Genomic DNA, 17000 nt, shown 5'->3' on the forward strand with positions numbered 1-17000 from the left:
CTCTCTTACATAATCGGTAAGAAATGATGGGCACATTAATAGTGCTTGGGCTTCGCTAGAGTGCAAAACCGAATTTTTAGGAAATATTTATAGCACTGGGTTTATTACAAAAAGATTTTTTATTATTTTGAAAAATTTCAAAATCAGTAGTCAAAACCAAGCTTTGCTTTCATCCACAAAACTTGAGCCACAAACATAAGCCGCGCGGTAATGTATTCCACTTCCGTAGTGGACAATGCCAACACAATTTTGTTTCTTGGAAGCCCAAGAGACAAGTGAATTTCCTAATTGAATTGACATGTTCCACTCGTACTCCTTTGCTGATTCTACCTTACACTCCTGGCAAAGTCTCTGTAAAGGCCAGGAAAAGGTCATTTCCATCAACAAATAAACCAAGGTAAAAATCCAAATAGGAGGTGCCCTAATATTGGGAGTACACATAAACCAAGATAAAGTTTCAATTACATTACTTAAATGATCCTTAGTTAACCGCCCAATTAAATTGAGGATGCTTTAGGAAGAAGACTTAGTTAAAACAAGTTTGCACTTAAGATGCTTCAGGCTACACCATCAGAACACACTGGGATATCGTGCTAAGAAACTTACTTAGCGTGATTGATTAAAGCCAGGAAGGACTACCTATATACCTTCCGCATTTGATATTTGGATACAATCTAGATCAAGGAAGGTCACGCAGCTCAACAGTTTCATCGCATCAAAGAATTACACTAGTACTCATCGGGAGTAGGCGCGGGATGCTTAGAATTCTTGCCCAAATTGAATTTTAGGCTTCACCAATTCCTTGATCATCCATGATTGCTATGAAGAATGGGAGGAATAGGTACTCATCCTTAGATTCATCTGCTTTGACATGGAGAGCGACTACGAAGAATGTAGCTCACGTACCCAAATATGAGCTGATCTCATGAACCAATGATCTTGCATAACTTTAGGGAAGGTAATTCATAGTTCGCACCTATAAATTGATTCATTTATGGAACCAGGAAAAAAACCAACGTACCGAAAAATGATATCATCAACTATATCTTTTTGAACTAAAGATGAAATTATTTCCTTTTCTCGACAAAAAGAGTGTTATCAATTTGTTCGCTTTTGAAAAGACCACATACTCTTTCTAACCAAACCGAAAGACTAAGAAAAGAGGCTGATGCTTTCATACAATTACCCACAGTCTCTGGTCGGAGCTATGTTTCAAAACTCTTCTACTTTTCATAAAGCGTTTTGAAACATCTGGTAGGCAATTCCAATATTTAGGAATCAATCTCTACTTTCAGTCCAATGTATCTATGACCCCGGAGGCGAGGTGTTAGTGTAACACCATATTACAATAAACAAATCAATAATCTTTCCTTCCATACTTCTATAAAACCATTTAAAGCAGTCACTTAACATTCCAATTTGGATATTATAATTTTAATAATTCTTTACAACAGCTAGTTCAAATTTGCCAAAAACTAGTAGTGCTGAATTTTAATTTACTGCACTCGCGATTCCTTAATAGTCGTATATTCTAACCCTGTAGCAAAACCAATTTGACAAGTTGTTATAATGGTTTTCATTCATATGGCTTACTCTATTTCTTCCGCAAGTTACCCTCCTCTTGTATTGATTTTTCCTTGTTATTATTCGGGTACAACCAAACCTGAGCGTTATTTCTAGTTATAACCACACTATTTCCCTTGTTACATCAAAAGTTACTGATGTTTTCTAAAAATCCAATTTTTTGGATCCCAATATTACACTCATGCATTGTTTAGGTTCTAGGATACTAGTTTCAGCATTCATTTCTTTTAAATTGTTTAGTTCCTCATTGACATAGCTTAAAAGCCCAAATTCATATTTAAAAGCATTCATTAATCTTTTTAGGATCCACTCATTGAGAATAAAATGAAACTCGCATACTCAGATAATACCACACTCACTCAAAGATTGGCTTGAGGATTACCATATCAGTGTAGTAGTGTAACAAACTCCTTGTTGGGAAGAAGGCTGGGACAATCATAATTATAATATACTGACTTCCTTTGGATCGGTTTGATGCAATCTTCCAAGCTTTAGGAAAGCTTCAACTTGTTCATGAAGGCATTGGATCTATTCCACATCCTTTGTGTGGCTTTCTATAGCAGGGATATAGAAATCAATTTGATTTTTAAAAAGTTCCAATCGGCTCCCTCTTATCAATCTATTCATCATTGCCATGACGGTAAAAACAACTTTGAGAAACTAACATTGACGCTCATCAAAAGTACGTTTATAAATTCTGTCATATCACAATCTCCAGATGCAGTAATCTGTTGTTGAGAGAAACCCCTATAAGCCTTACACTTTTCGAGGTGCATAACCTAAGAAAAATACCAACATCAATTTTGGAGATCAAATTTGTCATGGATGGGATTTGGTATATTAAAATTTAAAATATTTGCCCGCTTAAATCAAAAGATACGAAAAATAACCAGATAAGAGGAAGTTTTCCATAATAGTTCATAAAGAGTTTTCTTGAGCCTTTGCGTTAATTAAAACACGAATCTTATTAAATACATGGGGCAAGCACTAATCTAGTATGATTGACGGGCTTCCGCCCTCAAAAATATCTTTGGCAAATCAAATGAATTTAGCATTAGTGCGGTGGCCATCTCTTGTATTGTCGATTTTCTTTTTCAACAACACCATTTTTTTGTTGGTGTTCTAGGGAGCGGAAACCCAATGGTGAGTTATACCATGATGAGCACAAAAATTCATTTAGAAAAATTCAATTTTTTGAAAAAAAATTCACCTTCCATGAATCACTTCTTATTTTAAGACAACTTCAAATCTTTTTCAATTTTAATTTCTTTTTGACATGCATTAGAAATATTCTTCAAAACAAGATTATTTTTATTTTGCCCAAGAAATATAGTCCATGGTAACCTAAGAAAAAATTCATTAAATCACAAATACATAGTGTTTGCCTCCAGGAGAGTAACAGCGCATAGGACCAAATAGGATCAAGTGAAGTAATTGCAGGAGGTTTTTGAGTCCGTACATCATTGATTGGATTTTGAAAGAATATTGTTTGTTTACCCTGGCACATCTTCCATATGGCTATCCTTTGATGAAGTGCAAAGTTAGGTAACCCTTTTACAAGATTTCTCTTAGGGACAATGTTTGATATCAATTCCATGTTGTATGTCCAAGCCTCTTATGTCAAATCCAGAGATTTTCATCATTGCCGCAAGGCCACTTCACTCTGATTCACTTAATCATTCATCTGCAAAATGTACACATCTAGATTTACGATTAGCAACAAAAAAAACAAATTTTCCATTCATTACTAATAATGCCATGTTTGTCCGGTTTAAAGGAAATTATCAAAAACCTTTAGTCACTAATTGGCTTAATTGCTAAGAGATTATGATTCAACACCATTTACCAAATAAGACATTCTTCTATAACGGTGAGGTTCTTACCAATAGAACCCTATACCAATGATTTTAACCTTTCTCACCACCCACGAAGGAGACACTACCTCCTTCAATCCTTGATTAGGTGTTGCAAATTAACTCTTGTTTGGCCCGTGATTTGATTGAGAGCAAACCCTAATTAAGGTACCACATCTTCATTTACGTCGGTTCTATGGCCAGCGTTGATGGGTCCCCTACAGAGAGGAAGGGTATGTGAGGTGGTAACTTAGAGTACCCAAGTGGCTTGGGTCTCGTTTGGGTGGTTAGATAAGGCTTGTGTACCTGGTTGTTACTTTACAAAAATAGAGCAGTGTATTTGCATGTCACATCCGATAATATGCACATAATTATCTATTTATTCTTTTTTACAACTGTAGTCCTTTAAAAGTGGTTAGGAAATAAGGGTAACTAGGACCAAAATTAGTTCTAAATCATGCAATATGTGCCACACAAAATCTTTTGTATGTTGAGTTGAATTTGTATGATACCATGGAACCTTTAGCTTCTTACGGGCAGGGTGATCTTCGATGAAGAGGATGTGTTAGCAATAAGCATGGAGTGAAACACGAAGGATGCTAATCCTCTATCACACTCTTCTTACCTTCTATTTGATATTTTCAATCATAATGCGATCTTAAGTTGCTTATTCTCAAAATCGAGTTCCTAGCAATTCATCTTTTAGCAAGAGAGGTTCTTCTCAGTTGTTCGAATTTCAACATCCAAGAACCATGTAACTTTTAAAATAAGAAAATTTCCTTTGACATTCTTTTAAATTCAACTATTTTCAATTTTCTAGCAAGCCGTAGCTAGTCCGCATTGCATTGTTAAAAGGCATTCACTACTCAACAGAAAATGGTGTCGCGATATAGCCTCCAGGTGAATTCTATATATTAAAGCGGTGGGGGGCCATGAAGCAACGTTAGACGAGTCCAATAGACAGAGACAAGTTTAGATCCTATATATATTCATTTTACTATCGAATCGCTTGGTCGGAACCCATATAACCCTTCACCATCTACATACATAGCTTCTTTCTTCTTGGTTATTTCATGTACTTCTCCTCTGTATTCATTGGGCACACTTCGGCCTTAGCGATATGGCCCCTAACTCCAGGAAGGTCGGGTATTGCAATTCAAAACATTTTCCTACACGTGAAAGCGAATTTGTTGCTTAGTAGATCATGCGGTTAAATTTCTCCCCTTTTCTGTTGTGTGAAGCGGCCGGCCTCAGGCCGTTGTGCTTCTTTCACCAATGACTACGGACAAAAGAATATGCCATACGACATTACGCGAGGATCAGATCCTTGATGTTATCATGAGGACATCCTGCCTGTTTGTAGCAATCGAACCCACTGTGACCTATGATTGTTCCCTACATCGGGCGGCATTCTCAAATCCCTAGCTTTGACTCTATGGCGTATTGAGCGACTTGCCGGCATGAGCTGATTCTTGAGTGCTATTCAGAGATCTCCGCAGGTCGAATCATCGATTAGGGCGGCGAGAGAGATCCCCGCACGTTCGATAAGAGATCTCAGAGGAGGAAGTGCGGTCGGAGGGTTAGGGTTTTGGGTTCGCTGGAGATCTGACGGCAGTGAGAGGGGGAAGAGAGAGAGAGATAAGAAGAAGAAAGAAGATCAATGTCAAGTTTAGTTAAGAAATATCCCATTTAACCATGAATTTTTCGCTTAATAGTCGAGTGAGTTTTACTCATGGGCGTTCGGTCCGCTCGGATTCGTCCCCAGCATATTCACGTCTATTTACTCATCTTGGGTACCGATGCTACTAGACAAGCAAAATTTACATCTATATCCGCTAAAATCCGATACGACGGAGGAATCTACATGTTGATATATAAACGGATGTACACGTGGATTCAAAATAAATATGAGAGAACTGGATAGTATTGAAAAAAAATAGTTCATGTGATAAAAAAAAGTTCATTAATATGTTCATATATCTAAAAAGCTAAGATTGGACAACTTTGATCATCAAAATTAACCTTAAATTCGGAATTCAAGGATTAAAATTATCGTAATAGTATGACTGATATGTATTAAGAAATGTGGGATATGTATCCGGATATTTCAATACAAAACTATATATGTAATTGTATCCTATCAGTTAGAAATTTGAGTAATCATATTTGTATCCTAACAGATATGATTTGGATATTTTCTCGGATATGGATATGGTTTAGCACCTCTGGTTTTATACCTATAAACCCAAAGTTTTCTCCCCAATTTTGTTTTTATTCCCCCAACTACTTCTGAAATTACTATTGAACCCAAAATATGCTTCAAAATTGTTTTTAAACTCAAATTGGGTGTTTATTAACTTGGCACAGATTATTATTTTGCTATATAAGCTACTATAATGTAAGTAATTGTCTACCATATTGTAGGAATACCCAATGGCAAGTTTAAAAATAATAGGCTGAAAGACTATCTTAGCCCTTGTAGTAGGGCCTCATACTCACATTATTCCCTGTACAAATTTTCTTTCTCAAATTAGTCCTTGCATAACACCTTAATTACAAATTAAGTTCATTTAAACATCTGTTAATTTACCCTTAGGCCACGTTTGTTTTTGTCCTCGAACAAGAGGGTATTATATTTCCTGGACTATAATACCGAGACTACATTATCCTGGGACTATTTTAATCCAATCTAATGTTTGTTTTGACACGAGTTAACATTCAAAGTAACTTAAAATAGTATATATTTGTGTTTGTCTTTTAAGGGGATTATGACCGTTTGGACTATATCATAACTAGAATGATCTTTTTACCCTTGTTATACCCCTAAAAATACTAGATATTAATCTCCACAGAGAACTTGACACGTGTCTTACACTATACCTAACCCGACTAATTCAAGACCAAGATAACCTCTGCCTCAGCACGACCGACTCGATTAGCCGAAATCTCACGTAACTAAGTCAAAGGGCGATACTACTCGGCCAACCCCTCAATTGATTCCTCAAGCAACTCGACTCGGCCCACTCTTCGGGCGACATCTCCCGTGACCGAGTCAAAAGGTGGTGTTTCTCGGCCCTAGACCTGAGGAGTCAACAAGATGACAATTACCTCAAACCCCTCGCCAGCCGACTACTCGTGTTAACTGCCCTGACAACATCATTATTGTTCTAGCCCCATAGCCTTTATGACTCATCGGATCCAGACAGTACCAAGCACTTGTTGTCATTCCTATAATAAATGACCAAGTGACTCACCTCCTTCAGCAACCGACACATAGCATATGTTTGCCGACTCAACTGCCTTGATGGACTAGGCCCAAGTTACCTTTTTGCCCCTCAGACCCACTATAAAAGAAACAGCACTGCATGAGGTAACACTCTCAGATTTTTGGGACGTAACTAAGAGCTAACTCTATATTTCCTCACTCAAGGTCAGCTATTGTCTTGATCGTCGGAGGAACAAACGGAGAACTCAACTCCGCCCTTTTACAAGTTCTTTCATGCACAGGCAATAACAGCAAGCCTCAGAACCATTAATCAGAAGGAGTTAGAGGACCCTAATCACTCCACAAACTCTCAGATAACCCTTATTTGATAACTGACATCAACAACCCTCAAATGAACTAATATCATATTAATATATCTATTTGTGAAAAAAAAATTTAAAATTTAGCCGTAACCTTATCTAGATAGTCAAAATACACTTCAATAATTTAAAAATGTTACAACATATATTTCCTTACTAGTATTTAGCATGTAACAAAAATAGATATTGCCCATTAGATTGTCATTATTAGCATTGTTGACCATATCATATATTATTTAAAAATAATTTCTAGCACTTTTGAACCTGGATGGGGGAGGGGGGAAGACTTTTTTTAGAAAAGAATGGGAAGACATATTATAGATTGATTATAATTTAAATAAAAACAATAAAAAAGGAAAGAATCATAGAAATCTAAAGAACCATATTTTTATCAAGCAAAATAGTGGTTAGGAAAGTGGTGAGAAAAAAAGATAAATTGACAGAGACAAGTGTCTAAATCCTGTGAGCACAAAAAATTGATACAAACATTCCTAAACCTACATTATTATAAATCATATGAACAGATATCAAAGAAACCTAGATAAAAATACTAAACTTATGATGAGATAAAGCTAAAATATGTAAATAAATACGAAATTCTCAAAGGAAGTATCAAGTAATACTTGAACATAAAAAACATCCTCTACTAAATAAAAGACATAAGAATAGTAGTAAATCATATACTAGTTACGCAACTAATGTCCAACTACTAAACGAAGAGTAGGTAATTCAAATTTCCCCCAGAAACATCATCCTCATATTTTTCCTCCTTGTTTCATCGAGAAAGCTAAAGAAGAGGTCTATAAGGGCAGGAGTGCTGACTATTTGCTTTGCAATATTAACCTTTTTGTTGAGGAGTGAATTTCGAGAGCTTCATGTGAAAGCACCCTATTGCCACTAGGAAAGAACCCTAGAAGGGGGTGAATAGGGTTTATGCTAATCTAATTCGATTTATGCCAATTTAAAACTTATTAACAAGTATATCCTAGCAAATGAGATATGAACAATATATGTGCAAGAATATACAAATAACACAAGGGTAAAATAAACAATAAATAAACAAGAGTGATAGTGCATAAATAAACAATGCAAACACACAATATGATCACGGAGTTCGAACCTTCTGTCCTACGTCTCCGCTCCCCACTCCCGGGGAGAAATCCACTATCACACCGGGTTTTCAACGTTCACCCGAAAACGTTTACACCTCACACTCGGTTTTCTAGCTCACCGAAAACTTTACAATTACTCATAATGTAAACACACTAACTACCACCTCAAGTGTTAGTCTCTAGCCCGTGTCTCTCTCAAGTGTTAGGAATTACAACCTCTCTAGGCATTACCACCTACCCCACTCCTCTTGGGACGACCTCGTCTCTCACCACACACTCTTCTTGGTGTACTAGTATAATACAATATGAACTTTATAATTAGGCACTCTAATACACTTCACACAATTGCAAATACACTTCACACCTCTAAGTGTTGGCCTAGCCCGTGTCACCTTCCTCAAGTGTTCGGAATTACCATCTCTCACTAGGCTTTACTACCGACCCCACTCCTCTTGGAACCGACCCCATCTCTTACCAACCACTTCTCTCGGTGTCCAAGTGTAATATAATGTGCAACTCACAATAAAGCTCGATACAACAAAATATTCTCTAAACAAGGCGAGAACTCAATTAAGCACAACTCAATGTTACAACTCCCCACAATCCAAATTATACTAAGTATGAAAATACAATAAGCTCAATAGTTGTGTGTGTAAATAATGAGAAAAACAAATATAAACTCAATGTAAACCTAGCTTATGAAAATATGCTCAAACGTATAAAATAGCTAGGATTGAGTTTTAATAAAAACTTCTCTATAGATCAAGAGAGAGAGGGAGAAGAGTTGAATGCTCAAACATCAATGGATGATCTTCCTCAAGCTCTTGTAAAATTGTCTTCACAAAACAAACTCTCAAATGCTTAAAAGCTTTTTAAATAAACTTAAACCAAAACTCAAACCCTTGTTAAAACACTCTTAAACTTGTTTTAAAACATTCTCTTCAGTATTTAGAACTGATGATATACGGGGTATTTATAGGAACCTCAAAGCCAAGAGAAAACAATGCAAAAAGACCAAAAACCCAAAACAGGACAAAGGCTAAAAAAAACTAGCCGTTACAGCATCAGTCGACTGACGGCTTTGAGCTAACCGTTAGAGGCATTTTCCAGCTCATCAGTCGACTGACGACCTTTATCAGTCGACTGATAACCTCATCAGTCGACTGGTTAGTCGACCAAAACAAAACATAAACTTTTGGCAGCTACAGGTACTTTCATCAGTCGACTGATCGGTCGACTGATTGCATCAGTCGACTGACCAGTCGACTGATAACAAGTATACAACCTGTTTAAAGCAGAAATCTGATTTTAAACTGCTTTTAAAAATAGCAAACAAATTCAAAAAATTATGAAACTTGGGAAATGATTGTAAACATGAAAATACACATGTTAGAAAAACTGGTTTTCAAATAGCATCTCCCAAATGAGAAATCTCTTTATTTTCAAAATAGTCCAAAACATAAAAATGAAACATACTTGTTTTGACATTTTGACTATAAACTAATAAAACAATATTTTCACAAAATCATTTTTGTATAAACTTGAAAACTATAAAACCAAAATGATATTGAGCTTAAAGTATCTACACACAAGTATAAACCTAAACTAAATTACCAATGCTATCTTGATCTTCGATGTAGCTCAACTTGGTACACTTGCGGATGAATCTTTAACTTGAATTGCATGGCTTCACTCCACTATTCCGCCAACCTCCATTGGATATGATCGTGAAAGCTCGATTCCATCCATCCTCCAACATATTATTTACCTAGAATAAATACAAAACACAAACACTAGACAAACAATATTAGTTATAAATTATTTGGTAATCATCATCAAAACAAAAGGACCCAACATCATGATGATGGCAAAAACTTTCCGGCGCATCTTATGCAAGTCTTGATTTATACCTCATTAGCAGGCAAGGGTCAAAGGAGGGGCAGTGCTCCCGGAACAAATTGACGTTAGATATAATATGCTAGTTGCACATGTTTGTATGAATATTCTTCTTCACTATGTACTATTATTTGACATATGTCATAACACAGAATTATTTGAACTTTCAAATTTCTCTATGCATATTATTAAACAATTATGATAAAAAAGTGAAATAACACATATATAATTGATAATTTATTTGACAAATTTTTTTTATCTTTATTTGATGAATAATACGGGTGGTTTTTTATATATAATCTAAAACCCCTCTTGAAATAATAATTTATGATACGTCAACAAATCAACAAAAAGTCAACCATAATAAAATAAAAAATTTAGATAAACCCTAGATCTAGAAACTACACAAGTAAAACCGATTTTCATACCATAATCGAAGGGAAGATGTAAAGACAGCAAAAGAAGGTTGATTATCTACCAAATGAGAGCAGCAAAGGTGAAATCGGATGTGAGGAGAGCATTAATTTTATCTTTTTCTTTTATCTATTTTTGAAATAAATAGATGTGCCCTTGAAAAATAACTATGAACAAAAATATTTCGTGGAAAAAACGACAGTGAAAAAAATTAGTGGCAAGAAAAAACCGGAGATAGTGGGTTGTTTTGTCAAATATTTTCTAATCCCCTCAAATAATTAATACCCGGAATGTAAAGGTGGGGGTAGGATAGATTTAGTTTAGTCCTTTTCTTGGATATTAATTAGTCCCTGCTTAAAAATAGTCCGCACCGTATTAAAAAACAAACAAGGGCTAAAGAGGTAGGTCCGAACTATTTTAAAATAATACCTTCACTATTTAAAAAACAAAAAATGCCTTAATGACGTAGCAATAGAGTTATGTGCTTTGTTTTTATATTGAAGCTTTTATTTTTCAGAAATATTGGTTGATGTAAATAAAAATACTTGTAGGAGTGTGCATTGAACATACATAATGAGCTCCTAATGATTCAATGTTGTGAGTTGAATATGCAAATCTTAAAATTTTTGTACTACAAGTTGAACTGTTGAGAAATTGAAAATAAATATAATCCATTTTGGCTTGTATTCGTTATGCAACACATGTGAGTGAACAACTAACCGAATCCTGAGTGAGCGAGCAAGTAATAGAAACCTGCAACGGGTGAGCTTCTTCTTAAAGCTGGAACAAATGCGAAATTTATTGTTCAATACGCGAGCTCATTCATAGAATATCTTGAATTCAATGGTCCATTCACTAACTTTTTATAGTCTTAGTCTGCGCTGTTGTGCGCAACGGACGAATCACAAACCAACGAACGAGAAGAAAGTAAACAAAATAACCAAAACTCAAGTACCAATCAGCAAGACAATGAATTTGTGTGGTTAGGCAATGTGTCTACGTCCACGGGGCAAGGAGGGCGAGATTTTACTAATAGAGAGAAAGAGAAAACAAATATGATTTACAATCTCATAAAATCTCACAAATAAAACCCTCAAACAAAGCTCTCAAATCTCTCACCAATTCTCCCTCAAAAGTGCTCAAAAACCCTCTCAATGTCTGCTCAAATTCGCCCCTTTTTAACCCTAAGAAAACGTGTTCCTATTTATATCAAAACAGAAACCTAAACCAATCAGGAAACTGAAACAGGGCCCAAATCCGTGATCCAGTCGACCGGGCATGTCATACCATAATCGAAGGGAAGATGTAAAGACAGCAAAAGAAGGTTGATTATCTACCAAATGAGAGCAGCAAAGGTGAAATCGGATGTGAGGAGAGCATTAATTTTATCTTTTTCTTTTATCTATTTTTGAAATAAATAGATGTGCCCTTGAAAAATAACTATGAACAAAAATATTTCGTGGAAAAAACGACAGTGAAAAAAATTAGTGGCAAGAAAAAACCGGAGATAGTGGGTTGTTTTGTCAAATATTTTCTAATCCCCTCAAATAATTAATACCCGGAATGTAAAGGTGGGGGTAGGATAGATTTAGTTTAGTCCTTTTCTTGGATATTAATTAGTCCCTGCTTAAAAATAGTCCGCACCGTATTAAAAAACAAACAAGGGCTAAAGAGGTAGGTCCGAACTATTTTAAAATAATACCTTCACTATTTAAAAAACAAAAAATGCCTTAATGACGTAGCAATAGAGTTATGTGCTTTGTTTTTATATTGAAGCTTTTATTTTTCAGAAATATTGGTTGATGTAAATAAAAATACTTGTAGGAGTGTGCATTGAACATACATAATGAGCTCCTAATGATTCAATGTTGTGAGTTGAATATGCAAATCTTAAAATTTTTGTACTACAAGTTGAACTGTTGAGAAATTGAAAATAAATATAATCCATTTTGGCTTGTATTCGTTATGCAACACATGTGAGTGAACAACTAACCGAATCCTGAGTGAGCGAGCAAGTAATAGAAACCTGCAACGGGTGAGCTTCTTCTTAAAGCTGGAACAAATGCGAAATTTATTGTTCAATACGCGAGCTCATTCATAGAATATCTTGAATTCAATGGTCCATTCACTAACTTTTTATAGTCTTAGTCTGCGCTGTTGTGCGCAACGGACGAATCACAAACCAACGAACGAGAAGAAAGTAAACAAAATAACCAAAACTCAAGTACCAATCAGCAAGACAATGAATTTGTGTGGTTAGGCAATGTGTCTACGTCCACGGGGCAAGGAGGGCGAGATTTTACTAATAGAGAGAAAGAGAAAACAAATATGATTTACAATCTCATAAAATCTCACAAATAAAACCCTCAAACAAAGCTCTCAAATCTCTCACCAATTCTCCCTCAAAAGTGCTCAAAAACCCTCTCAATGTCTGCTCAAATTCGCCCCTTTTTAACCCTAAGAAAACGTGTTCCTATTTATATCAAAACAGAAACCTAAACCAATCAGGAAACTGAAACAGGGCCCAAATCCGTGATCCAGTCGACCGGGCATGAGCATCCGGTCGACCGGCCAAAAGGTCAAAATTTAACCCTGTAAAACAAACAGGGTTCGGTCGACCGGGCTTCTCCTCACGGTCGACCGGCCAGAGGGGCTGATTTCTCATCCTGTAGTGTGCATGTTTCCGGTCAACCGGCCTAAGCCCGTGGTCGACCGACCTGCACCAAAATTTGTCCTTGCTTTGTTTTTCCTGTTCTCTTTCATCGTTTTTGCCGTTTCTATAAATCTCCACCTCGGTGAAGTTTTTCTAAAACCGAGCTGACCTCAAAAACCAATCACTCATTCCACTTGTTGCGTCCAATACGAAGTGGAATCAACAGACTCAATCCATAACAAGTTAGAAATCCAAATGAGAACTCAAATAATCTCCCCCGTGTCAATACCAACTCATCAAATTGGCTGCATCAAACTAACTGCCTACGTATCCTCTTACCCAAGGAATCAAACCTCACGTAGTTTACCAAATGGCTGTAAACGAGCTCAATCAACTTGAAGGATTCTCAATCCTTCACCAACTTCACGACCGTCACCAAGTGTCTTCTTCTAAGACCATGCACTTAAGTGCTCATAATGTGAACGATTCGTGACAAATCTTGGCCTTGTATACACCCTTGCACCAATCAAGCTACCTAATAGCCTACAACACACAAACGGGTCAATCAAGCAACTGGTATAAACTCCGCCAATACTGACAAATCTACAGCTGATAGCACCCCTAATAGTCTCAAAATAAAAAGACAAACTCTCTTTCAAACTTGCATCTCTCCACACTAACTCTGTCTTGGAGCTTAACCTCTCAACCCTATATGTAGAAGAAACACTATTACCAAGCACCTCCACCTGAGATGAGTAAACGACCATAGCAAATCTGAACTGTGTCCACCTGCTGCACTCGAATCCTGATCCTGAACCTGACCCTCTGGTTCCTGATCCTCAAACTCATCATCTGTATCAACATCAACTATATGATCCTCAATCTGTGTCACCTCAGCTGGAATCCCAAACGATATAGAATGGTCTAGGAAACGTGGGGTAATCTCCACCCAATGTGAAGTAGCATCACTCTCCACCCGTTGTGATACATCTATGATCTATCCAACACTCTCCACTTGCTGAGAGTCAATAGGCTCCGTCATCGAAGCCTCATCAAATGTGACATTACTGCTCAGAACTACAAACTTCATTGCACACGGATCAATTTTTACATCCTTGATGTGACAATAGGCTGGGCACCCAAATATCCGAAGCAACTCATAATCTGAAGCAGCTCTACCAGACCAAACTTCCAATGGAGTTTTACCTCCAATCGCAGTAGACGACAACCTGTTAATAAGATGGCATGAATATGTCAAAGCCTCAGCCCAAAAACTCTTCTGCAAACCACTGCTTGACAACAAACACTGAACCTTCTCCAGCTCTCCAACAAGGCATGGTTCATCAACTTTGCCACCTCATCTAGTTGCCCCAATGTTCCCTTTCCATCGAAGTGTCTCAAAATGCCTTGAGCTCGGCACAAACGTAGAAACAGATCCCTCTTGTACTTCCTACCAAAATCAGAATGGAGTACTTTGACCTTTCTGTCTGTCTTAGTCTCTATACACTTCTTCCACCTATTGAAGACTACTAGGACTTCACTCAAATGGGACTTGGTTGCAACCCATACATGCCTAGAACAGTCATCAACAAAGGAAACTAATTATCTATTACCTCCCATTGATGCCACCTTGGAAGGCCCCCAAACACCTACGTGAACCACATCTAGAAGGCCCTTAGCTCGGTGAATAGAGGTGCTAAACATCACCTTGGTCTTCTTGCTCACATCTTTCACCAATCCTTGCATTGCCAATGCTTACAAGGAATCAATATTGGAATGTCCCACCCTCAAATGCCACAGTCTAGTCAAATCAATAGAATTTGTCATCACTCTACCTGTCATCGTACTTCCAGTTAAGTAGTACAAGTTATTCTTTCTGATGCCCATCATCACAATCAAAGAGCCTTTCACAATCTTGAGACCCATGTCCTCAATACAAACTTTCAAATCTTCTACAACTAAAGCTCTAATTGAGATCAGATTCTTTCTAAAAGAAAGAACATATCTCACACAATGTATCTCTCTAACCATCCCATTATACATCTTGATGCAAATTTTACCTATCCTAAGGATTTGACATGCACGGTTATCACCATGTACACCACACCACTATCCAGCTTCTCAAAACTAGAAAACCATTCCCTTTTAGGGTAGATATGATAGATTGCACCACTATCCAACATCTACTTGGATACTTCCGAATAGAAACCTGTGGGACTGATAGAAAGTGAAAAAACAGATGAGTCAGAACTATTACCATCCGATTTGACGATGTTTGCTTCTAGTAGTTTTTCTTTTCCCTAATGCTTGTTCTTATTCTTTATCCATTCGTCGAACTTTAGATAATTTTTCTTCCAATGACCAATCTCTTTACACCAAACACACTGATCTTTACCAACTATAGGATGCCCTACTTTAGACTGCGACTTTCTATTATATTTACTCTTTAGGTTTGGATTTTTCCCTCTTGCGGTCAATGCATCTGCTATTGTGTCATTTGAAGACTCCTTGTCTTTCTGTAAAACCCCACAAATTTGAATATTATGTGATAAATGATATTTAATATGTTATACTGTGATAAATAGCATATTTTGATGTTTAAGTATATTAGGAATTGATTTGAGATCAATTTGGCTATTTATTCCCGAATATGAGAATGAATCAGCTTGCACAGACTCTTAGTAGTCGACTAATGTTCAGAGTAGTCGACTACTAAGAGCCCGTAATCAACTGACAGAATCTTAAATATTATAGTGTAGTCGACTACTAAGCAGGAGTAGTCGACTATCGAGAATTCTTAGACGTGCCAGGTTTTAGTTTTCGGGTCAGATTTGTGTTGTTTTCGAACCCAATTGATATCTTCAGTTTTTAAACACGTAAAAAACCGTAATTCCTGAGATTATTCACTAGAGAATACAGCCACCTTCTTCCCCCTAAACCCTAAATCCATTTTTGAGTTCCTCGAGGTGTTTTGAGACGTGACATCAAGCAGAGGGAGAGATCGAGGCCTGTAGCTGAAGAAAGTACTTTGCACACATGTTTAGGAGATCAACACCGTTATTGAGGCAAGATCTCCTACATCCAAACCTTACATATAGTGTAGATCTTGGATTATTAAGTAATATGGATATTTTGATGCTTAGATTTAACTATTTAACATGATAAAAAGAGGATTTTTGATATAAAATCTTAACCTGGTGTTAGATCTACATGTTTTGCTTGTTGTTTATAATAGAAACGTGATCATGATCATTAGGAGGTGTAGATCTTCGTTTGTATCTTGTTTTCTATGTTTTAATCATGATCAAAACCCTAACATTGTGATATAAAGAGCTTACATGTTAATTAAGTCTGATTAAACCCTAGGTTTGGGGTATTTTGATTCTGTAATTGTGAATAAACGAAATTATATAAGTTTCAAGCTTAATATGCAAGCATATTCATGTTAATTTAATCGATAACTAGGGTTTATGTCAATTTCTTGACTAATGAGAAGATTAAACCTAATTAGTCGAATTAAGGGTTTAAATAATCATGGAGATGTTTCTTTTGATTTGTAATTACTTGCTTTGTACTGTATTAAATCATGATAAACAAGTGATGATTGCTAATGTGACGCCCCTGTTTTCACACATGGCTGCAGTCCTAGGTAAACTCAGAGATATCAAACCTGCCATGTACCCATACTGTGCAACAACAAGTTTCACCAATCACAGCAATATCCTCTAGTGGAATCAAAAATAAAGTGCATGTATAATACAGGCAAAAAGAAGATATTAAACACAATAGACATGATGTAGCAAAATAAATCTCATAAATGAACTCATGTCTCAACCAGTAAGTCTGAAATACATCTGATGACTGAAAGAAAATGTCTCATCACAAACTAAATAGAAAATCGCA

The sequence above is a fragment of the Asparagus officinalis genome, chromosome 10 (assembly GCF_001876935.1).
Source record: "Asparagus officinalis chromosome 10, Aspof.V1, whole genome shotgun sequence".
Classification (NCBI taxonomy): domain Eukaryota; kingdom Viridiplantae; phylum Streptophyta; class Magnoliopsida; order Asparagales; family Asparagaceae; genus Asparagus; species Asparagus officinalis.